Below are 26,620 nucleotides of genomic sequence, written 5' to 3' on the forward strand. Positions count from 1 at the left end.
TTCCTTCCTTCCTTCCTTCCTTCCTTCCTTCCTTTTTTTTAAAGGGCATGTGCGTGCTCACTGAGACAATGAGAGGGAAAGGGAGAAATCACCCCTGAGGGGTGATGGACATACCGTAATCTCTACTCCTCCATAGTCCTCCTGGGACTTTGGGCATGCACACACTCACACACAGTGTGATTTTCAAGCAACCAGGTCCGAGACTCACACTGTGGTCAGCTATGTGGGAGTCCAGTGCCTTAGCCTCCATGCCATTTGCTAGCCCTGTAGCATTCATTTCCAAATATCCTTTTCAAAATTTGGTTATATCAATTTTTTAAACTTGCCCAATGTGATTGTAATTGTTTAACTGTTTTCACTTTTTATTGTAATTTGTGTCTGTTGGAGGAATTAGTAAACATATTTTTAAATAGCTTATGATCCTAATGATATTTTTTACAACCTTGAGTTCTTGGGATTCCACAATATTAGCAAGCAAAATATATGTTATCTTTTTGTTTCACTTGTATTAATCTTTTTAAAGTCCAATGCTTTGTTAAAAATTAGAAATATTGGGACCAGCAGTTAGTGTAATGGCTATGTCGCTGAACTCCCATGTAGCCAACCCTGGTTCAAGTCCCAGACCCGGTGACTTAAACTCACGCTGGGCATGTGTGCGTGTGTGCCCAAGATCCCGAGAGGAGAATGGAGGAGAAAGGACTGTGGCATGGCCATCCCCCCTGGGGGGTGATTTCTCGCTTTCTATCTCTCTGTTTCTGTCTGTCTTTCTGGTGAGCGCATGCACCCTATAGCAAAACACTCTCAAAAAAAAAAAAATAGAAATATTATACTTGGATCCTCTAAACTTTACTACAAATGTTCAAAGTAATCTTTTAGCTTCTCTGAGATGGCAGTAAAATGCTGTAGGGTTGTGTGACTTAGTCATAAAAATCACTTTACTTTTTTTTTTTTTTTTTTTTTGAGAGAGAATTTTGCTATAGGCACTTGTTGGAAAGAGAAAGAGAGAGATAGAAAGATAGTGACTCCCCAGAGGGGATGACCACACCACAATCCCCTCTCCTCCATTCTCCTCTCGGGATTTTGGGCACACATGCACACATGCCCGGCATTGAGTTTCTAGCTGCTAGGTCCAGGACTCAAACCACAGTCACGTATGTGGAAGTCCAGCAACATAATCATTACGACATCTACTGGTCCCAAAAAGTTGCTTTATCTAAAACCTTTCCTTAACAAATTTGTGTGTGTGTGTGTGAGATGAAAGATTTTCTATTTTCCATACATTGTTTCCCATAAAACAATGCATTTCAAATATGTTAACATTGTATGCTTTTAACTCAAGTCAATGAGCAAACTCACCTAATTTAAAAAGCAGCTTTTTCTATGGACTGTTACCAGAAAAAGCAATACTTCAATTCTAGACAAAACACTAATGGGAAGACATACTAACTTTCAAATCAACTACATAACTTTACCATTCTCAAATAATGCTAGTTTTGTTTGTCTTTCTTACAGTCATCTATGTTTACTCTTAGCATTTATGGAAGCCCTAATTATGGTATTTCTATTGAAATCTGACTGGTAAAAAGACATAGGTAGATCATTGAAATTTCATCATGATACAACCAAGTAGTTTTGGACTTTTCTATCATTCTCATCACAAATTGATTTTGTGAGTCCATCAGGCTTTATGAAATAAGATATTTGCCAAATTATACCACTATCTAAACAAAAACATTTAGAACCTTAAACAGCTGACATTATAGATTTCACTTAGTTTTGATTACTTAGGTTTCTTCTAGTTCCATACGTTGTTTACTTCGGTCTAAGATACATTTTATTACTGGTTATTTTTTTTTTGTTCCTCTCCTGTGATACTTTTATGTTTCTTGGACTACTACTCAGACATGGAGATTTTTCAATTTTGGTTTATTAAAGGAGTTACTAATTCACCCAGAAGATGTTTCTGTGACAGACCATGCTGAAATGGACAGATTTGGTGGTTCATAAAATTCTCTAGTGTTCATTTTCATGATATAATACTAGTCCAAATATTTATATGTTCTAACCCATCAAAGTCCTCCTTCTAGAGAGTTGTTAAAAGAGTGACATTGTATGTTCATCCCTATTGTCCATTCTCTCAGGATTTGGGGTATGCATGCACATGCATGGCATGAGTTTCACGCGTCTGGGTCCAGAACTTGAATCCTGGTCATCCATGTGGGAGTCCAGAGATAGAACCATTATGCCATCTGCTGGTCCCCATCCCTATTCTCTAGTTATTTTCTATCAAATCTCATGGCAGGTCCTTATAGATAAACCAGCACACTTCAGTTAGATTATTGGGAAATAGCAATTCTTACAAACATTGCCTTTTCTACTCTATTATGAGGACTGAACTCCAAGAGTCCAAAAAAGTGACCTGAATTTTTTAATGTAATCTTTTCCTTCAGTAACCATACTGTAGGTTTCAATTTTTAAGTTTTTTAAAAGGTTTTTGACATAAGGTGTGTGCACTCTCCAGAGAGAGAGGGAGAGAGAGAGAGAGACAGATAGACAGACAAACAGAGACAGTGAGAGGGAAAATGAGTAATCACTCCCCTGGGGGGATGACCATTCCAAAGTCTCTTGTCCTCCATTCTCCTCTCAGAATGGTTGCATATCTATGCGTGCCTGGCATGATTTTCAAGCCTCCTGGTCCAGAATTCAAACTGTAGTCAGCCATGTGGGAGTCAGTGCCTTAACCTCCACATCACCTGCTGGCCCCACTATTTTTAGATTTTATCTCACACTCAAAATTCTTTCTGGAGATCATGATAGTCTTTTTGTTGTTGTTGTTCATTTTCTATTTTTAAAGATATTCTTCTCTCAACCCTCATCTTTTTACATTATAAAATTTAGACTAACATGAGTGAACTTTCTATACTCAGTGTAGATGTATAGAGGAGCAGCTTGAGATGAGTCAATCCCGCCTTGCCTAGCAGTATTAAAAGAGCATCACGAGGGACCAGCAGCAGTTAGTGTAATGGCTATGTCACTGGACTCCCATGTAGTCGACTGCTGTTCGAGTCCTGGACTTGGTGGCTTAAAACTCAGGCGGGGCGCATATACGTGTGTGCCCAAGATCCCGAGAGGAGAATGAAGGAGAAGGGATTGTCGTGTGGCCATCCCTCCCTGGGGGGTGATTTTCTTGCTTTCTGTCTCTCTCTCTCTCTCTGTCTGGTGAGTGCACGTGCCCTATAGCAAAAACCTCTCCAAAAAAAAGAGCACCACTGAAGACTGGCAACTCATAGGACCAGGACCTTCAGGATTATTGTAAATAATAAGCTGATTCTTTCAGATAAATAGACCCATTAGTTAAGTCATACTGTTAGAAATACATTTTTTATTTAACCTTTAATATCATGTAATGACTGCCTTGTGTCTAAGACATTGTGTTATTCATACTACCTTACATATACCAGTTGATGTTAATTATAGTGATTATTTTTTACTTTAGAAATCTTTAAAATTATACCCTAATTGAATTGCAACTAACAATTACTAGCATAAATTAATATTTTATTTACATTTTACTTTAGAAATTTTTGAAATTATACTTTAACTAAATTGGGGCTAACCATAAACCATTTAGCATATGAAATTGATTCTGTGTTGTCTTACTTTTACCCCTTGTCTTAACCATTTAACTTATTTTTCCAGAAAAATTTGGGACATACTATGTTTGTTTGTTTTTTTCTATAACAGATGTTTGAGTAATCTAAGGGTAGTTTTGTGCAATGCATATGAAGTCAATCCACATAGAAAAGGTAGTGTGATGTTTTCAATCTGTGCACAAATGATTATTAGTTATCTCTGACTACAAAACATTGACATGCATATTTTATTTTTCATTAACTTTTATAATATTCTTTTAGTAAGGAAAATCGGATTTCAAGAAAGAGTACCACGTCACTATGATACCTAAAAAGTGAACACATCTTTTCATTAAATATTATGATTTTATTATATTCATTTATTTTTATTTGTAATACATCTAGCATAGGAAGGCAAATGGAAAAGTCAAGATAGCATTTTGATTAGATTTAGTTAATTCCTCCTTTTTTTTTTAAGGTTTTTGCCATAGGAGGCATGCACTCACCAGAGAGACAGAGACAGTGAGAAAGTGAGGATAGCGAGTGAGAAAGTGAGGATAGTGAGAAATCATCCCCCTGGGGGATGGCCACACCACAGTCCTTCCTCTTCTATTCTCTTCCTGGGATTTTGGGCGCACACATGCATCCAGAATGATGTCAAGCTGTCAGCTTCAGTATTCAAACTGCAGTCTGCCACGTGGCAGTCCAGTGCCTTAACCACCATGCCACCTGCAGGCCCCATTTCCTCTTCTGATCTATTAACTATCTCAGAAAACTTGCCATTGTTCATTGCTAGGGAAATATTCTCATTTTCATTATGTATATATTTTATTTTAAAATGTTTATATTACGAAGTTCCTTTATGATCATTGATTGACTAACAAGTCATGCTGTCACTGTTCATGTGACAAGTTTTGAATTTGACATATAGGTCCTCTAGCATTTATTACAATAGAAAATGAAGATAAAATGGGCATATTAAATTAAACCATCTTTCATTTAGAATAGGAGGTTAGCAGTTACATTTTGGTATATCTTTTTTTTTTTTTAATTATTCTTTCTCATCACATTCTTCCTCTACTCTTCCAAAAGTAATAAATTTGCTCGATATTCTTCTCTCAACCCTCATCTTTTTACATTATAAAATTTAGACTAACATGAGTGAACTTTCTATACTCAGTGTAGATGTATAGAGGAGCAGCTTGAGATGAGTCAATCCCGCCTTGCCTAGCAGTATTAAAAGAGCATCACGAGGGACCAGCAGCAGTTAGTGTAATGGCTATGTCACTGGACTCCCATGTAGTCGACTGCTGTTCGAGTCCTGGACTTGGTGGCTTAAAACTCAGGCGGGGCGCATATACGTGTGTGCCCAAGATCCCGAGAGGAGAATGAAGGAGAAGGGATTGTCGTGTGGCCATCCCTCCCTGGGGGGTGATTTTCTTGCTTTCTGTCTCTCTCTCTCTCTCTGTCTGGTGAGTGCACGTGCCCTATAGCAAAAACCTCTCCAAAAAAAAGAGCACCACTGAAGACTGGCAACTCATAGGACCAGGACCTTCAGGATTATTGTAAATAATAAGCTGATTCTTTCAGATAAATAGACCCATTAGTTAAGTCATACTGTTAGAAATACATTTTTTATTTAACCTTTAATATCATGTAATGACTGCCTTGTGTCTAAGACATTGTGTTATTCATACTACCTTACATATACCAGTTGATGTTAATTATAGTGATTATTTTTTACTTTAGAAATCTTTAAAATTATACCCTAATTGAATTGCAACTAACAATTACTAGCATAAATTAATATTTTATTTACATTTTACTTTAGAAATTTTTGAAATTATACTTTAACTAAATTGGGGCTAACCATAAACCATTTAGCATATGAAATTGATTCTGTGTTGTCTTACTTTTACCCCTTGTCTTAACCATTTAACTTATTTTTCCAGAAAAATTTGGGACATACTATGTTTGTTTGTTTTTTTCTATAACAGATGTTTGAGTAATCTAAGGGTAGTTTTGTGCAATGCATATGAAGTCAATCCACATAGAAAAGGTAGTGTGATGTTTTCAATCTGTGCACAAATGATTATTAGTTATCTCTGACTACAAAACATTGACATGCATATTTTATTTTTCATTAACTTTTATAATATTCTTTTAGTAAGGAAAATCGGATTTCAAGAAAGAGTACCACGTCACTATGATACCTAAAAAGTGAACACATCTTTTCATTAAATATTATGATTTTATTATATTCATTTATTTTTATTTGTAATACATCTAGCATAGGAAGGCAAATGGAAAAGTCAAGATAGCATTTTGATTAGATTTAGTTAATTCCTCCTTTTTTTTTTAAGGTTTTTGCCATAGGAGGCATGCACTCACCAGAGAGACAGAGACAGTGAGAAAGTGAGGATAGCGAGTGAGAAAGTGAGGATAGTGAGAAATCATCCCCCTGGGGGATGGCCACACCACAGTCCTTCCTCTTCTATTCTCTTCCTGGGATTTTGGGCGCACACATGCATCCAGAATGATGTCAAGCTGTCAGCTTCAGTATTCAAACTGCAGTCTGCCACGTGGCAGTCCAGTGCCTTAACCACCATGCCACCTGCAGGCCCCATTTCCTCTTCTGATCTATTAACTATCTCAGAAAACTTGCCATTGTTCATTGCTAGGGAAATATTCTCATTTTCATTATGTATATATTTTATTTTAAAATGTTTATATTACGAAGTTCCTTTATGATCATTGATTGACTAACAAGTCATGCTGTCACTGTTCATGTGACAAGTTTTGAATTTGACATATAGGTCCTCTAGCATTTATTACAATAGAAAATGAAGATAAAATGGGCATATTAAATTAAACCATCTTTCATTTAGAATAGGAGGTTAGCAGTTACATTTTGGTATATCTTTTTTTTTTTTTAATTATTCTTTCTCATCACATTCTTCCTCTACTCTTCCAAAAGTAATAAATTTGCTCGAGTTGTTCTGTGTCTTTCCCACCCACATCTTGATAGATTTACTGCTTATGCAAGTGTCTGTACACAGTATACTAGATTTGCAAGTATTTGTGAGACTTACGAATAGGTGCCATAATTTGTGTATTAATTTTTGGCAATTTGTATTCACCATTCACTGTTAGGTTTTTAAGGCCCTGTTGGTCTGTATGAACATAGTTTGTTCGAGATCTGTGTAATACTCTATTTTGTAAATATGCCCCAAGTTGTGGACCTTATTTTCTTATTAAAACTTTGGAATCTCTGCTCAAATTTTTATTATACAAACGATATTATAATTATCATTCTTTTGCAGGAATTCTGATTTTTAGTTCCCGGATGTTCTTGCCCACACATGGTATTATTAGACTTTAACTGTTGAGGGTATAATATGAAATTGTATTACTTTGTGTTTGCAATTAGCATGTATCTGAATTTTTTTTAAATTACATTTTTTTTTTGTATCAAAGAATGTTCAAAATGTATGGAGTGTTGAGGCAGCAGGTGGCATAGCTTTGGGGGTACTGGGCTCCATGTGACTGACCACAGTTGATTCAGGGACCAAGCAGCTTGGAAATCATGCTGTGCATATGTGTGTGTGTGTGCCCAAAATCCCAGGAGGAGAATAGAGGAGAAGGGATTGTAGCATGGCCTCCCCTGTGGGGATGATTTCTCACGTTCCTTCTTACTGTCTCTTCCAGGGTCTCTCCAGTGAGCACACATGCCCTATGGCAAAAACCTTTAAAAAAAATTACAAAGTGTTCATATTACTTCTCTTCCTTGAAAATGCCACTTTTATGAAAGAAATTAAGCTTTTGTCCAACATCTACCTACATAAGTTTAATATATTTAAATAGCTTTTTCTTCTTAAAGAACAAAGAAAAGATCAAGTTTAAAGGCCAGATAGTTCCCTTTAAATTTAAAAAAAAATTAAAAAATTTTTTTTGGGTATATGTTCTTTCTAATGAGCTCACCGAATCAGAAGGATTCATGTCCTTGGGATTTTTAATTTTTTCATTTAAACAGATTTATAAAATAGAATGAAATGATTAAGCCATCACCTACCTGACACCAAGGACAGGGTCTCCTACCTCTTTCTTGCATATTCTATCTAGTTCATTTTTAAAATAACCCACTGAAGGAATAAGTGCAATTTCAAAAGAATGGACAGGTCCTGCTTTTGAAATGGTCTATAAAACAGGTATGTTTAGAATTTAGAGGACAGGGTTTTCTAGGAGGAATATTCTAAACTTTAGAGACTAGGTAATGACTAACTGTTCAGGTAAATTCTTAAATCAACACAACTGAAACAGAATTGAGTTGGATGGAAAAATTTTACTGCTATTCAAGAATATCCTTTTCTCTGAGAAAAAGTATTACATAGCCCCTTCTCCCTCTCTGGGGTTTCTAAAGAGGCTTTGCCTTTGATCTCTGCAGTGGAGAGAAGCAGCTTTGAAATACAAGTGGGCCAGGCCAGCAGATGGCATGGTGGTTAAGGCACTGAACTCCCACATGGCCAACCACAGTTTGAGTCCTAGACCTGGCAGCTTTGTTTCTCACTTTCTCTTTCTCTGGTGAGCATGCCTGCCCTATAGCAAGTTTAAACAATAATAACAATTTTTAAAAAATGAGTAAGCTAGTACATGGAGTAACTCTCATGGATAATTTTCTGAGAATTCCCTGGGACTTTTACCATTTGAGTTTATAATATGGAAACCTGAATACTGCCACCATTTAGTTATGAAATTAGTTGCATAATACTGTCAGTTATCAAATTATCAAAGTTATATTAGGGGGGCTGGCAGTTGGCATGGTGGTTAAAGGTGCTGGATTACCACTTGGCTGACAATGGTTGAAGTCCTGGACCTGGTGACTTGCTCTCTCCTCTCTCTTTCTCTGTCTAAAATTGAAAAATAATGATAATAAATAAATAATTTTAAAAAATTAAATTAAGATAATACTATTTTACTTTTTCACTGTTTTTTTCCCCCCCTTTGGAGAGGTTTTTGCTTTAGGGCACATGCGCTCGCCAGAAAGACAGAGACAGAGAGAGATACAGAAAACGAGAAATCAGTCCCCCAGGGTGGATGGCCATGCCACAACCCCTTCTCCATTCTACCTTCCTTGGGCACACACACACACGCACGCACCCCGTGTGAGTTTAAGCCACCGGGACTCGAACCACTGTCAGCTACATGGGAGTTCAGCGACATAGCCATTACACTAACTGCTGGTCCCTTTTTCACTGTTTTGAACCTAATTTTACCTGTAATAATGTAGCTGAGAAAGTTTATGTTGAAATTCTTTGATAAATTGAAGCTATAGTAGATTTTCACTTTATGTACTAGTGTATCTGCTTGTCATATGTAAATATTTTTCTATGGCTAGCCCTATAGCCTTGTGGTTAAGTGAGATGAGTCCCAAATGACTGAATGTGGTTCAAATCTCAGCCCTGGGCACTTGTAAAATACACTCACCCAAATCCTGACAGGATGGAACAATGGAGGAAAAAGGATTGCTCTCTTGGAGGGAGGGCATGCTTTCTCCTAATCTCTCTGTCTCTCTCTCTGGCAAGTACACATGCCCAGTGGGAATTAATAAAAATAATTTTTTTAAATAAATCACGTTTCTATATAGAAAAGTACATAGAAAGAAGATATCACAGCAATAAACTATTTTGTAATCTGAACATTTATAAATTGATATTTACATTCTTCCAAAAATGAGTACAAAAAATAGCTAAGAAAAAAAAAAGCATGGACTCCAAAGTGAGACAATTTGTTTAAATTCCAGGGCAAATGACATACAGTCACATTTTCTTAACTTTCTTGAGTCTCAGTTCTCTGTCTGTTAAATAGTAATAATACTTTAAAGAGCTAATTGCCACGTCAGACTTGAATTCCCTCCCTTCACGCTTCCCCATCTCATTAAATGTAAGTCCATCTGCCCTTTTACTTAGACCAGAGCTACAGAAACCTTATTTTTTAAGAATTATTTTATTTAACTTTGCATATTTATTATTATTATTATTACTTGTGTTTTAATTTGACCAGAGAAAGAGAGAGAGAAAATGAGAAAGCAAGCCGTTAGGTCCAAGACTTGAACTGTGGTCAGCCACATGGGAGTCCAGCATCTTTAACTACCACACCTCAGCCCCCTGATTTTTTTAGGTTTTTGTCATAGGGCATGTGTGCTTGCTGGAGAGAGACAAAGGGAAAGTGAGAAATCACCCGCCACCCCTGGGGGTGGCACGCTTGCATCCCTTCTCCATTCTCCTCCTGGGATTTCGGGCATGCACATGTGTCCGGCTTGATTTTCAAGCTGCCATGTCTGAGATTTGAACCACAGTCACCCATCTGGGAGTGCAGTGCCATAATACCACATTATCTGCTGGCCCCTCCAAATCCCAGTTTTTGTCCCCTGCCTCTAGCTAGACCTTTGCCCAAATTATTTCTACCACTTAGAATGATTTTTCTTGGGGCCTTCTTATGATGAACTCCTGCTCCTCATTTTTGAGTTTAGTTATTTTGGTTTCAAAGAGATCTTTCTGAACTACCCTATGTAAAATATAACCCACCTCAGACAAGTCACTCTTAACCATGTCGTTCTCTTAAACATGTTAATAACTGAGATTATTTTGTTTACTTTCTTACACCCAGTTTATTGTCCATCTCAACTAGTATCACCTGCTTGATTAAATTAAAAACAAGTTCTATGAAACAGATTTCGACAGCATGGTTGACGCCATATTTATAGCATTCTGAACAGTGCTGGGCACCTATGAGGAGCTCGCTGTGTCACAGTGGCAGTTCTTGATAGATGCTAACATTTCCATGTATGTCTGTGTATCTGTGTGTACCCATCTCAAGTAACTGCAGATAGCTATGGTGGATACAAAGTGGATCGCATATTGATAGTATCCACAACAATCATTTCATAAAAATGGAGCTTAAATATGTCTGGGAATCAAACTTGCACCTAGGAGCAAAAAGAGATGCAGACAAAGCAGCATGGGAGATAATAAAATTAATTTTTCCTAAAACCAAACCTACTGCACAGAGCATGCCATTTACCCTGGTTTTTCAGTGGATTAAAATTTCACGAGCAAATGTCAAGTTAATTTTGAAATAATTACTGAAAAAGCACTAACTTAGGCTGAAACTCATTTTAATGTGGGTAGGATGAATTAGGCCTCAGGCGCCCTTAAGGTTTGCATCTATTCTATCATGGGACATAGACAAGAAAAATTCACAGTGAAGCTTTCATGTTTTGCAGGATTAATTCACAGTATTTAATGGTGTGGCATATTGTATAACATTTATGGAAACCATTGCACGCCCTTGTTTACATGAGAATCTGAGTTAGTTAGGACCTTGCAAATCTCCTGACGGGGTTTAAGTTAGAGTAAGATCTGGAATGGCACAGAGCACATTCTGTCCCCAACTCTGGCACTCAACACCACTTTATCAGACACTTTGTAGCCAATTACTTCCATTTCCCTTTTTTTGTTGTTTCACCCAGAAATAAGATTTTCCAGGTATTTTCAGAGAATTAATTAGTTTCCATTAATTAATTTGTTTCCGCTATTGCTTTAATAGCACTATCAAACCTCAGGGTAACTCGCTGTAATAGTGTGGACCTCATTTGCCAAGTGCAATACAATAGCCCTTTGTTTGAATAGAATTCTGCTGTCAATGTCAGTCGATTAACTAAAGTGATTTTAGATGCCTACCTTACCAGCTACTTTATGCCAGGGCCCTGGAGGGACTCTAAGAGCAGACTACTAGGTTCCTATATTTAAACACTTCAAAATCTGAGGACCAGCAGTAGCGTAATGGATATGTCACTGAACTCCCACGTAGCCAACTGCGGTTCGAGTCCCGGACCAGGTGGCTTAAACTCATGCTGGGCGCATGTGTGTGTATGCCCAAGATCCTGAGAGGAGAATGGAGGAGAAGGGATTGCGTGTGGTCATCCCTCCTGGGGGGTGATTTCTCGCTTTCTATCTCTCTGTCTCTCTCTGTCTTTCTGGCGAGCGCACGCGCCCTATAGCAAAAACTCCAAAAATAAATAAATAAATAAATAAAACACTTCAAAATCTGGTTGGGAAGAAAATACTAATTTACAAAGTCATCAAAAATGGACATGATACATAAGTAAGATGAAACAATGTGTAGTGTGAGTAATAAATGATATAAAAAATTCCCCGGGTAGTTGATACCGAATTTCAACAGCGCTCCATTCCCATAGTATATGCTCCTTTAAGTCGAAAACGACTGTACTTACATGCTCATCATCATGCCTGGATGTCTACTCTTAATTATCAGCATCTATGGAGGGGCTGGGAGAAAGAGAAAGGGCAGAGAGAAATAAGGAGGCAAACTACTAATCACTGCTAATGAATTCCAATGACATATTTCTAAATATTTTCCCATTTAATTCTAATCATTATCTTGCAAAATAGATTTACTCGTGCACGTTTCACAGCTGAGGAAATAGAGGCGTAGAGAAGGGAAAGACCTGTACCAAAAAAACTCAGCTGGGAAAGGGGAGAGACAGGTTTGTCCTCTTCTTACCCAAGTTACTGTCTGTCATATAATACGCCAGGTTTTTTAAAAAAAACTTTTTACTTCTTTATCTATCTATATATTTATTTGTTGTGATTTTCAAGCCACTAGGTCTGGGTCTCAAACCACCAGCCATGTGGGAATCCAGCATCCTAACCATCACACCACCTGCTGGTCCCATGTAACCTACCAGATTTTCTTTTAAATATGTAATAGCAGTCAGATACAAAGAGGAGCTATTGTAGGTGTTTGGGGAGGATTTGGTTATTAATTAGTTTCATTTATTTTACTATTTACTTCAGTGAGCTTAAGAGTAGCACACGGTAGATAAATGTTTTTAACAAAATACATCCTAAAACAGAAGAGTCGAATCTCTATTTGACAGAACTCCTTGTCTCTCTCTAAGAAATTCATAAAGCTCACATGGGATACAGGTACACATCAACAATTATAAAACAAGAAGTATCAACAGTGACATTTAAGAGATGCATCTTTTTCCCCCCTTTTTTTTGTCACTACTCTCTCCTTCATGACTTAAATTCCTTCTCCAAAGAGCAACTCATGAGGAAAAATAAAGGTGGAAGGATTTAAGTAGGATTATGCTTTTTTGCCTAATTTATAAAAGAGTAATTTTTTAAAGCTTTTTTAGGTTGGTAAGCTACAGTGGTTATACAATACTCTGACAAGATTCTGTTGCCCAAGTGACTCTAATTAGCATGCTACATTTCTCAAGGAATTACAACTGGGTGCTTGGTGTCATTCATCTGAAAGTAAATTAGTCATCTTTGTTTTAATGTTGCCTACAAATGACTTAAAATGATTTAAAGATGCTTTATAATGCCTGAATCAGGCATGTCCTGTCCACTCTCTGGGAATTCTTCTATAGCCTCTTACTTAGATATGCCAGGAAATGTGCAAAAGCAGTCAGCACTGTACATTGTAAAGAGGGGCTGTAGGGCCCATCCACAGGGGCACAAGCAGCAGTGCACTGCTGAGTGCTGCTAGAACTGTGTGGAAGGCCTGAGGTTCATTCCTGGACCGGTCTAACATGCCAGGTACATCCTGACTGGGCCTGGAATTCTATTTCCTCTGGATGTAAATGATTGAAATTAAGAGACAAATTGCCATGGACATTCTTCCCACACCTTATATTGATTCTTGTTGCCTAGAACTCTTGAATTTAAACACAAAGCATGGAAAGTGACTTTATGCCTATGGCCAATGTATCTCGACCCATTGTTTTCAATCAAGAAATGTAGAGTTAGGTGTGTGTGCGTGCGTGTCCAAGATCCCGAGAGGAGAGTGGAGGAGAAGGGATTGCGGCGTGACCATCCCCCCTGGGGGGTGATTTCTCGCTTTCTGTCTCTCTGTCTCTGTCTTTCTGGCAAGTGCATGCACCCTATAAGCAAAAACCTCTCAAAAAACAAAAAATTTCTTGTGCACAAATTAACAAAGAAAGCAGATATTTTTTTTAACTGATGGCAAATAGTATTTGCTATTTTTTCACTATCTGATACTTAAGTTAGTTTATATTCTCTAGCCAATTTAAATACTAGCAACTGAAAGTATAGATGGTTATTAAACATTCTAATCTTAGGAGAATTCAATGAATATATTTAAATTTCTAGCAGCTGTTTCAAGCATGAGAAAAAATAATCTGTACCTATATTCCCTTCCTCTTGACTTATATCATTATTCATGTTTCAAGATAGACTAAACATTTCCCAAGAGAAATATGGCTATTTAGGTGTGCCATGTTTTATAAATACAAATTTGAGAATCGAATCTGATTAATTCACATACCCTGTACTCAGATATCACTTTCTTAAAAAAAGAGCCACACTGTCCTTCACTATTTATTATACCTTTTGTTAAAAATATATAATGCACTTGCATTGGCCTCATTTTTGAAATCTGAGAAATGTGGGAACTGGTTTCTTCTAGTTAAAAGATTTCTATACTTTAGTTTCACTTCTCCCAAATACAAACCCGTGTGCTTTCTTTCCAGAAGGAAAAATAAAGAATCAAACTGCAGGAGAGGGGCTTTCCTAAAGCAAAGCTATAATGAATAGCAGCAATTTCATGCTTCCTGAAGGTATATTCACATACTTTAAGAAAAGTAAAATGACCCATTTCAAACACTGAATCCTCATTCTGTGTTGGGATTTTAGCTCTTTACCCAAAGCCAGGTGTGCCTTGTGGTGAGCCTATAGACATTCTATGTTTCTTAGATAATTTTTACCTTGTGCTCAAAGATGAGGTAGGGGACATTTGCAGCAGTTTCTGCCATTGAATTTATAGTGTTTCCTTAATTATATATTTATTTAATTGTATTCATTATTATTGTTGTTGTTTTCATTTGCCATAGGACACATGTGCTCACCAGAGAAAAATGGGGTGGAGTGGGAGGCTGGGAGATGGGAAAATAAGAAAACAAGTTGTCAGGTCCAAGACTCTACCCATGGTCAGCCATGTTAGAGTCTGGCACTTTAACCACCATGCCTCCTGCTGGCTCCAGAATCCAACAGATTAATATTCAAAAATTATGCACAATACTTGTGTTGGTTTTGTATTATACAAAGTACAGTTTAGGGTATTAGAATTGCTCTGCAGGCACAGCAGGTGGCATCGTTGTTAAGGCTTTGGACTCCTACATGGGCATGGTTGGAGTTCCAGACCTGGAGACTTGAAACTTATACTGGGCATGTGTATATGCATGCCCCGAATCCCAGGAGAATGGAGGAGAAGGGACTGTGGCGTGGCCATCCCCCATGGGGGTGATTTCTCATTTTACCTCTCACTGTCTCTGTCTGTCTCTCTGGTAAGCACATGTACCCTATAGCAAAAATCTCTCTCTCAAAAAAAGGATTGCTCTCCGATAGTAGATTCACATGTGTATATCTTTCTTTTCATTTAAACCAATCACCTGGTGGCATGGTATAGGAGAAATGGCTTCAAAGTAAATTTCATCTACTGGTCTTGGCCCTGGAAACTTTGGATGTGACCTGGACAAGTTTAAGAACATCTCTGAGCCTCAATCTCCTTGACTGAAAATGAGAATTATAATGTATCTATTTCAGCGAATGAATTCTAAGGATTGTTGGAGAGAGAGTAGACACAGAAAGAGAATAATCATTAGCTATTAGTATCTTTTCATACCATGCAAAATATATACGGATTCAAACAGACCCCCAACGTTCACTTCAGTTATTCCCTTATACAGGATTACTGTAGTCAGAGTCTCCCTAAGGTAAACAAGCACTAGGAAGTCAAAGACAATGGAACACCCACCGAAGTAAATACCAAGCTGATGGCCATATCCTGGAGGCACTGGTTTTGAAAAACTGATCAGAGATTAGCACATGTTCCTTCATCCAGCCAGCAAGCATCTTTTGAATCTTAATGTGTGCTAGCCATTGCTTTAGGTGTTGAGGACATGCTGTACATTTTTCTTATCTTCAGACCTATGTTTTGATGATAATGGAAAACACATCATTCACTCCTTTGACTTGATCCTATCATTTTCATTTATTCTTCGGGGTAAAAGCACCTAAAGTAGTTCATTCTGTCACAGAGATTTGGAAATTGAAATATAAGAATCATCAGGGCTGGTTGGTGGCTCAGGGTAAATCATGATGCCCTGGGCAGCCGACCTGCATGGGCGGGTTCTGGATTTGTGTCCAGAGACCTTTCTAAGTTGAGCGTGCAGGTGATGACCCAGGGCTGGCTGGGGCTAGAGGAAGACTGTAGCATTGGAACGTCGTCGAAGGTGCAGTTTTTCTTCTACTCACTTGCTCACGGAGAAAATAAAAAGATACATATCAGGTTGTTGGGAAACTCCCAAACATGTTTTCCTATGATTTTCTATGTCAAAATACATCATGACTTTCCCAATGACCCAATATATACATACATACACACATATATATACATATATATACACACATATATACTAAATATGTTAAATATATATATCTATATGTTAAATATAATATGTGTGTGTGTGTGTGTGTGTATATGTGTGTGTGTATATATATATATATAGGGCCTAAGCCCCATCTCATATGGAGGTGGACCTTTACCACAACACCACATGCTGGCCCCATCTATGACTGTTTTATTTATTTATTTATTTTTTTGATAAAATCCATGCTTGTATTTTAGAACCCCTGAACTTCATACACTGTTTTTATAAATCAAGTAAAAATAAATGTATTGGATGAAAGAATTTGGTATGCCATGCCAACCAAATTAAAATCTCATTCTGCTCATATTATTCACCATATAAACAAAGCACAAATGACATGAAATAGGAAAAACACCAGGACTTCCTAAACTTGAAAAACTGAGAAACTAAAGAAAATTCTTCTAAGAAATACAGAAAGAAAAATTTTTTTAATGTGGCTAATATGCCCTCCTATGGCATTAAGACATATTTTTGTTTGTTTGTAACCTTAATACAGCCATATTTTCATTCTTTATAAAAATCAAGACTCCCAATAATAACAGTGTATCACTATACTAATCTTTCAAAATGCATCACCAAAAATGTCTTATACACACCAATTTTCTAACCTTTTAGAATATTCTGTGCAATAGATTTTAATCACTGGAATGAATTGCTCAGAAAAGTAGCACTGTCTCAATGGTGATAGGATTTGGTAGTCAATACTGTTTTCCAGTAAGAAGGAGATTTCGTGAACACACTGGAATCCTGTTGTTTCATCGATCAAGAGAATGTTTCTGAGCAAACATTTCTTAAGAGGTTGATGACAGATCTGGGGTCTTCACTTCTCATAATGGCACTGCCAGACACAATCATGTTAGCTCCCACCTCTGCACATTTATGGACAGTTTCGGGCTCTACTCCACCATCTACCTCTATATCCAAAGATGGGAACTGGGTCCTCAACCAGTGAACCATTGGCATCCTATCTTCCATAAGTTTCTGCCCTCCAAACCCAGGCTCCACCGTCATAACCAAGGCCATATCTATTTGGTTAGCCCATGGTACCAAGTATTCAACTGTAGTTCCTGGTTTGATGACAAGGCCAATCTTCATCCCATTCTCCCAAATGTCTTTAATCAAAGCGCCTGGATTCTCAGTAGCCTCAAGGTGAAAACTGTATTGATTGGCTCCTTTTACAGCCATTGGCTTTACCCACTGCTCTGCCCTGGATACCATCATGTGCATATCAAATAAAGGGTCCTGACCTGGCTGCTTTCAGAGGCTCTCTACCACAGGGTGACCACAGGTGATGTTGGAAACAAAATGCCTGTCCATTACATCCAGGTGCAGATAATCGGCCCCAGAGTCTAGCATCCAGAGGCACTCGGCCCCCAAATTGGCAAGATCACTGTTGAGGATGGACGGGCCAATCTTGCAGCCAGGCGCCATAGTGCTCTATGACTGTTTTAAGTACTGGAAATATTTAAATAGATTCAAAATTAAAAACGTGTAATTGGCCAGCAGGTGGCATGGTGGTTAAGGCACTGGACTCCCACATGGCTGACAGCATTTGAGTCCTGGACCTGTTGACTTGAAAATCACCCCCGGCACATGAACTTTCATGCCCAAAATTCCAGGAAGAGAATGGAGAAGAAAGGAATGCAGGAGTGGCCATCCTCCCTGGTGTGATTTCTCACTTTCCCTCTCACTGTTTCTTTCTTTCTCTGGCAAGTGCACATGTCCTAGGGCAAAAACTTAAACAAATAAACACACACACAAATATATATATAGTAGGTAGGTGGGAGGTTAGGTATGATCTTAACATGAGGACATCTAACTGAGCTGTTACTTTGTTTTAGAACTATTCCCTGTCATTGGGCTATGGGGAAATGGCATTTTGTTGGTGAGTTAAGTGACGATTCATGCACTGGAGTACCCTGTCAATTAGTCAGCTATGGAGAATATGTGATTTAGTTGTTATGTACTTACTACTTTGCTAGCTACTGATCAGAAAGACTTCATGACAAGGCAAACAAGACAAAGAAAAGCCTTATGTGAGTCAGCTTTAGTTAGCAGAAGGTTTGAGTAACCTGGAGGGAATACATTCTACTGAAGCATCTAACAAAAAGGATAATATGGTACTTTATTTTGTATGATTTATAGTATGAAATTGGCATTTACCAAACTATGCATCTTCCTCTTCCCTTTGGAAATACCCTTGTATATTCAAGTACAAAACTTATGAGTCAAGAAGTCAAAAGGAAATGGTTAAAGGGAAAAAAGTGGTATTATTCATCATACAAAGAAAATTGTAGATTTAAGGTTAGCACATTTGAATTCAAGGAAGTTCTAGAGTAGAAATTTTATGGAGTGGTGAGATGTATTTAGAATTACTTGGAAATGGAAGGAATCTGTTACAATGATGAATGGAAAATCATTGTGGAATGATCAAGGTTCAGCCTGCTTACAGGTGGGAGAGGAAAGGTTACATCAATTCACAGTGCCCTTATGAGCTTGGTATATTTGTGAAATTTTCTTTTTCTTTTTCTTTTTTGCTCAATGGTGATCAGACCAATATAGTTGTGACTGATTTTGAGAAATTGTTTAATTGTCAACATTTGTTATAAACACATTCAAAAAGTCAAAGTTGTATGTCCAGATTTTAATAGGAGAGCAGAAAAATGCCAATTATCAATGAGTTTTCTTTTTCTGTCTTCTTGTTTCACAAAAATAGGAAAATAAGGTTTAGGGAGGTTATCCTCGGCCGCCATTTTAACTTGGAGACTACGTGGCATATGTGGCACTGGAATCTGAATCCTGGGCCCCTTTGCCTCGTTTTTTCGCCCTTCTGAATGCCATCTATTGAGGTGTCATAAGTCATATATAGAGGATATTAATATTCTTTTTTCCTTTCATATATTCCCCAAACATTTAGATTATGAAAAGAATATTTTACTCCAGTGAAGAAAATTGTTCTGTCACCAAGAAAAAAAGGTTCCTCTTTCTACACAGAGATTTCCTTGCCAAAAACTAATTGCCTGGCATAAAAATGCTGCACTTGTTTCATGCATTAGTAAAATCAATTCTCTCCACTATAATACTGCTCAGCCGTTGTATCTGTCAGCACTCTGGGTGCAAAGCTGAAATCTAAAGCTGTGTCACCAGACACAAAGGTTTAGAAAGCCTGGCCACATGTATTAATTTTAGGGTTGATTTTGCAGCATGCGAGCTCTCTAGGCATTGTGCTTCCCTCTTCAGTTCCTCTTTGTAAGACACAATGTAGATAGGAGAGGCTGGAGTGCTCTTACCACCCTAATAAGACTTAGAGAAAAGGAAAGGAGATAAGGTACCTTTGTTCATTCCTTCAAAACAGTACTGAACACTTATATTAAGTATTGGTAGTTACCAGGAACATGCAGACATGCAGTGACCAGCCCTGAATAACTGAAATCTAGAGAGTATACTACATACAGATTTTATTTTATTTTTTCAGTGTTTTGGTTGTTTTTTGTTTGTTTGTTTGTTTGTTTGTTTTTTGCTATAGAGCATGTACAGTTGTTGGAGGGAGACAGAGAGAGGGAAAGTGAGAAGTAACAACCAGAAGAGGTGGCCATACCACAATCCCTTCTCCTCCATTCTCTTTTTGGGATTATGAGCATGCACACACATGCAGCCAGTGAGAATTTTCAGCCTGCCGGGTCTGGGATTCCAACCATGGTTGGCCAGGTGGGAGTCCAGCGCCTTAACTACCATGCCATCTGCTGGTCCCTACTTATATTCCTTTTTGAGAAAGTTGTTTCATGCTAGAGGGATGTGCATACATGAAAGAGCACAAGAAAGAGAAAGAACCTCCCAATGGGGCCTGCCTGATCACTCTGCAGTCCTTTTTTCTTCAATTCTCCACCCTGTCAGAATCCTGGGTGTGCTCGTGAAAGCCAGGCATGTTTTTCAAGTGGATGGGGCTGGAACTTGAACCCTGTAGGCTATGTGAGTTCCAGCTTCTTCTGTATTGAGGCTGGCCTCAGACACTTATTTTAAAATTCAGTATAGTAAATGACTTAACAGAGGTAAACACAGATGGGGTGCTGTCAAAGCATACAGAAGGTAAATATATATATATATATATATATAAATTATAGTCAAAAAGAAAAGGTAGAAGTTAGGAAGAAAATGTTAGGTGGGCTACTCAGTGGCATGATGTTCAAGGTGGCTGGATCCAATATGGCAGACTGCATGATTTGAGTCCTGGACCCAGCAGCAGGAGGAATACACTGGTTGCAGGTACATGCATACCCAAAACCCTTAGAAGAGAATAGAGGAGAAGGGATTGCAGTGTGCTCATCCCTTATGGGGAATGCTTTTGCTCTCTCCCTTTCTCTGTTTCTCTCCAGCAATAATATGTTTACTATAGCAAATTTAAAAAAAAAAAAAAGAAGAAGTAAAAAATTATGTGTGTGTGAATAAAAACCTTAACGCCTTTGAATTCCAAGAAAAGATGTTATAGAGGAAATATAAACCTGTGTCATATGCAAATATGCTGGATACTATTAATGGAATAGTTTTGCATTATCACAACTTGAACCATCTCCCCTAATAAAATATATCAAAGAATTCAATATCATTTCTGTCATTGGACAGTATAAAAATCCTCTGAATAATGACCAGTATATTTGATAGATTACACTTGTTTATTTTTGAGGATTTTCCTCATAGATATCTATCCAATCAGTAAATATCCACTAATTCACTGTTTTGTTTTTGGTTTTTGGTACATGTGCTCTCTAGAGAGAGCGAGAAAGAAAGACATAGAGAGCAAAAATCCTCTTGGATTTTGGGCATGCACACACATGTGCCTGGCATGATTTTGAAACCACTGGGTATGGAATTTGAACCCTGGTCAACTGGTCAGCCATGTGAGAGTCCAGCACCTCAGTCACTATGCCATCTACTGGTCCTGCAGTGACTGGTTTTAGCACTTGGTCGGAATTGAAAAAGACAGAAGAGCAAGTCTCACCAGCCTATGGAATGTGCAGTCTAGCAAAGGAAATAAGGTTGGCACCCAGTAACTGAGAACACACAGCAAGGTAGTATCCAAGTGTCCAGTGCACCAAAGACTATGAGGGGTGGGTACAAAGCATCCTTTTGTAAAAATTTTTATCAGATAAGCTTTTATTATCATTTGGATATTTATTTAGATTCACAGTTGCATTAATAGCTTGATTTTCAATTAGGAAAAAAACGAGAGGTCTAGAATTTCCATCCATGAAATAATTTCTGATTTCGTAATTAAGAAGTCCAGTAATTAAATATACCCAGAAAATCATGTGAGATTGCATTGCACTGGGTCAGGTACATGCTTTCATTTCACACCTAACAGCGTCTTTTACAATCCTAAGCAAATTAAAAAACAGCAACCCAACAACCTCTATTTCCCCTAATAAGGAGGAAAAAAACATATTCCAATATAGCTTTTAATTTGCCTTGCTAATTTTAATTAGTAGCATATCAGTTGTTGGACAGTCCTACCAGAAGGCCAGTCTGCAAAGAAACATATTTTTGTACTGCAAGCTCTTGGGAAAGGACTCAAACTGGGAAAATTGAATAGATGTTTTTTTCATTTGATTGAAGGTTAGAGATTAAATAAAATAAGGTTCAAGGAAATCAAAAGAGCCTGCCCTTTTCTCTGTTAAGAATTGCTAAAAAGATTGAATGATAAGATGAAACTGGAGTAAAGCCTTCAGACTGTTGCCTTTGAATGGTTTGGTGAATCGTTGCAATTAAAGGAACACTTGTTTGCTCCTGCCACCATGCACAGGTGAGACCTACTCATACTTCCTTTGTTTCTGGGTATTACATTTTTATTTCCTACGCTAGAAGATAAAATCCTTTATTTTTTTATTTATTTATTTTTTGAAAGAGAGAGATTTTTGCTATAGGGTATTTGCACTGGAGATAGAGAGAAAGTGAGAAATCACCTCCCACCACAGGGTGGATAGACACACTGCAGTCCCTTCTCCATTTTCCTCTCAGGAGTCTGGGCATGCACACACACACACACACACACACATATGCCCAGTGTGATTTTCAAGCTGCTGGGTCTGGGACTCAAACCGCCGTCAACTATGTGTGAGTCTATCACTGTAACCACTACACCACCTGCTGGACCCAGAAGATAGAATCTTTGACAGTGGAGATTGTGTGCTTCACCATTGCTTATGTCAGTTTCGAAAGCTTGGATCTACTAATGGTATCATGATCTCACAATCAATTCTTGCCTGTTGATGAAGTGGGTAAGAGACTTGTGTCCTGCCTACCATGCTTAGTGGTCAGATTTCTGTGACAGAATCCCACAGCTAGTCTCTGTCTCTAAGCCTTGCCAAGAACAGCATTCACAGAGATCCAGGGCACCTCCTCTTCTTCTCACTCTGAATTTTGACCTAAATACATCTTATTAGCTAATCAGTGCACATTCTAGCATTTGGAAGTTTTGGGTTTTATTTTTTTTTCTTTAAACCTCTACAAATGTCCAAGTCAAATATCCTGACTACCTCGTATATCATACCTCATGAAGGAAACAGAATATCTAAGATGATCCTCACGAGTATTGACTAGTAACTTTGAAATAGTTAGGGCCTCTGGTTTGGCTACAGCAACTTGGAATGGAGACCATTCTTTTTGCTCTAACTGTGGTGGCTTCGTTCCTCATCTAAGCCTTTTCATATTTAATTTAAAATGCATCACTATGAGCATAAAAGATGGGTATCGATATTAGTATTATATATATTGAGGTTAGCTTATTCTTTTGCTTTTTTAGAAAATAAGTATTTTGGTATAACAATCTGAGGATAATATAATCAAAATAATATGATTCCACCTATAAATATATACAATTTTCAGAGTTAATTATCTTATTTGGCTTTTGCTCTACCATTGAATCTATCTGTATAAATACTTTTAAGCCTGTTGGGAATACATTCTCATACAGAGTAGATTCTATTTAAGGAAAATGCTGATATCCTTTAAGATGGTATGCCCTTTATTGATGAAAAATTTATAAACTGAATTTCAAGTTCCAAATGATAACTGATATTTGGTTATTTAGTATTCGTCGTCTTCTGTCTTCATTCTTCTTCTTTTCTCTTCTTATGAGATAAACTGTAGTTAAGTGTCATCCAAGTGGGGGTCAGGTGGGAACTGGAATTAAGAACAACCAGACAGAACTGGGCTAGGGAACTGACCCAGCTTAGAATGATCCTTGAGAATAAGGCTGGGTCTCCAGATTTAAATGGGGTCTAAAGAGGCACTGCAAACTGGGGCATGATTGACAGTTGTGATATACTCAAGTCGTTGCTTCTCAAATTTCATGCAGCCCTCAGTCTCCTGTGGATCTTGTTAAAATGCAGATATAGGGGCCAACAGGCAGCATGGTGATTTAAGCACTGGATCCCATATGACTAATTTACTGTTTGAGTCCTGGACCCAGTGGCTTAAGAGCCACACCAAGTATGTGCATATGCATATTGAAAATCCCAAGAGGGAATTGAAGGAGAAGGGATTGTAGAGTGGCCATCACTCTGGGAGGGTGATTTCTTACTTTGTCTCTCTCTTTCTCTCGCCAATGAGTGCATGTGCTCTTTGGCCAAAAAAATAATAAGTAAATAATAAATAAATAAATAAATAAATAAATAAATAAATTTATTATTCCTTGTGTTTTAGCTTCCTATTGCTGCTGAAACAAACTGCCATAGTTCAGTGGCTTAAAACATCAGAAAGTTTGTCTTTCACAGTTCTCTAAGCAACAAGTTCAGTGTCAGTTTCACTGGGTTGAAATCAAGACCTCATCAAGGTTGTCCTCCCTCCAGAGGTTCTAAAGCAGAATCCATTCCTTTTCTCTTCCAGCTTCTGATGGCTGCCAGCATTCACTTGCTTGTGGCTACATTATAAGTATCTTTGATTCTGTCTTCACGTTTTCTCCTCTTCTATGTATATAGACTCCCTCTCCTTCTCTCTTGTAAGCATGATTGGAGTTAGAGCCCACCCAGGTAATCAATACAATCTCAAAATCTCTCATCACACCTAAAAAAAACTACCATATAAGGTAACAGTCACGTGTTGCAGGGATTATGGCATGGATATATGTTCAGAAGCCATTATCAACTTACCACAGTGGGTTTGGGATAGAGTTCAAGATTCTGTGTCGGGACCAGCAGTTGGCTTAATGGCTAAGTTGCTGGACTCCCATTTAGTCGACTATGGTTCCAGTCCAAGACCCAGTGGCTTAAACTCACGCTGGGCATGTGTGCACGCGTGCTCAAGATCCGAAGAGGAGGAGGAGGGATTGCGGCGTGGCCATCCCCCCAGGGAGTGATTTCTCGCTTTCTGTCTCCCTGTTTCTCTCTGTCTTTCTGGCGAGCACACACACCCTACAGCAAAAACCTCTCCAAAAAAAAAAAAAAAGATTCTGTGTCTATGTTTAATGTATTCCTAAGAGAGAAAAGGTGAGGGAAGGAGAGAGTTCTGTGTCTATGTTTAATGTATTCCTAAGAGAGAAAGAGTGAAGGAAGGAGAGAGAGCAAGAGAGCAAAAGAGAGATTTTTGACAGGGTTTTGCTATATCATGATCCTCCTGTCCCATCTTCCCACGTAGCTAGGACCATAGGTGTTGCCACTGCACTCAGCCTATATTTAGGATGGGCCAGGAACCAAATCTGGACTCTCACCAGCCTCTGCCACTGTGCAGTGGTGCCCTCTCATCTGTGCCACTATGGCTGGGCAAAGATTCTGTATTTCTAACAGTCATTTAGACGATATTGATGCTACTGGTCAGAGGATAACACTTTGATTGTAGTTCAGCAAGTGGTTGAATAATAATTCCATAACTGTCAATATTACTTATCTGGTTCAGAGCAGAATTTTGCTTTTCACTTTTATGTAGAGTCACACAGCAGTAAAGGGCATAGTAGACAGGATACAATTTCTAAGAGGTGGAGCAGCCAAGAATTATAGTAGTTATTTGAGAACCAAGCAGTCATTTGGAGTGTCAGGCTGGGGCCCTGCTTCTAGAGGTGGAGTGGAAGTGTAGTTTGGAAACCAAGGCAGAAACTGTTTTATAAAATGAGCAAACAAGCAACTCAGTGTGTAAGCAGGGGCCAGGACCAAGTTTATGTCAAGTCTAATTCCAAATTCTACAGCTGGTTTACCTCAGCCTTTGCCAATCATGGCCAGAATTGATGATGAAACCTGAGTGTCTGTGTGGCTCTCAACCTGCTGATTGAGTAGATTTTGAATAGGCTCTAGAATCTCCATTTTTAACAAATATCTCCAGTAATTCAGATGTGGGTCATCAGGGAGCCACCACTGAACAATATTTCTCAACATGGTGAAAACATGAGAGTCTACCACCTTAGTTAGATTTGGGTATGGTAAGAGGAGTTAGAGTGATATTGCATGTTAAATAGAAAAAATAAAGCATCAAAAAGAAGGCACTTTCACCACTAAAGACCTGTTAAGTCTAAGACTCATGAGCATTTTCTTCAGGTAGCTATAAAGTTTGAAGTTAAATATGTATAATAATTAGTCTGTTAATATTTCATCATGATACAAGTTATATTTACTGCATTGTCCCATTCATTTTGTTGTCCCAGAGCCAACATAGTTCAATACATTGTGCAAAATGACAATGGACATGGTGCACCAGAACTACATTTCCATACACCTCTGCACATACTTCTGTAAGAGGTTACTTCAAATGGTGTGTCCCCCAGATTTAGCTGAACACATTTCTGCCTTTAGCCTAATGCTGCCAATTTTTTTTTTATCTAGTTTTAGAAATTGCTATCTAGTTGGCATAATGGCTATGTCACTGGACTCCCATGTAGTCGACCATAGTTTGAGTCTTGGACCCAGTGGCTTAAACTCACGCTAGGCACATATATGTGTGAGCCTAAGATCCCTAGAGGAGAATGGAGGAGAAGGGATTGCAGTATGGCCATCACCCCCCACCCCCCAGGGAGTGATTTCTCACTTTCTGTCAGCAAGTCTCTGTTTCTGGTGAGCACATGCGCCCTATAGCAAAAACCTCTAAAAAAAAAAATGCTATTCATCCATTTTTATGTAACACTACTCTGACCTAACCAGGGTGATGTGCCATGCGATTGGGACCACTCAGATGACATTCTATGACCCATGAAATAGGGTCACTTGATCACTTATGTGATCAAACATGGGACGTTTTAGACTTTAGTGACTCCAGGACTGCCATGCCCTATCACATGGACATGTGGAATCATAAAATTTGAAAAAAGTGAAAAGGTTGGATTATCTTCTTTTAAGTGCCTTTCAGTTTTTATGTAATTTAGAGATGAATTGAGTCAGCACTCCTGGTAGTGTGATAATGGAATCCCTTGGATCCCGTAGACCCTGGAGTGATCTAAATTAATTCTGCTAAGTTGTTTTTCATAAAGGAT

The 26,620-nt window shown here is 38.1% G+C and overlaps 1 protein-coding gene and 1 pseudogene across 1 annotated transcript in view; one reads left to right on the forward strand and one right to left on the reverse strand.

Moving 5' to 3' along the window:
* LOC102471472 (cGMP-dependent protein kinase 1-like) overlaps positions 1–26,620 on the forward strand; it is a gene marked incomplete at its 5' end in the record, with an annotated part of 641,417 nt that overhangs the window by 139,595 nt on the left and 475,202 nt on the right. The gene's annotated exons all lie outside the window — the stretch shown is intronic.
* On the reverse strand, positions 16,936–17,658 carry LOC102471048 (ribulose-phosphate 3-epimerase-like; annotated as a pseudogene).

Source organism: Tupaia chinensis, unplaced genomic scaffold, assembly GCF_000334495.1.
Source record: "Tupaia chinensis unplaced genomic scaffold, TupChi_1.0 Scaffold000546_1, whole genome shotgun sequence".
NCBI classification, from domain to species: domain Eukaryota; kingdom Metazoa; phylum Chordata; class Mammalia; order Scandentia; family Tupaiidae; genus Tupaia; species Tupaia belangeri.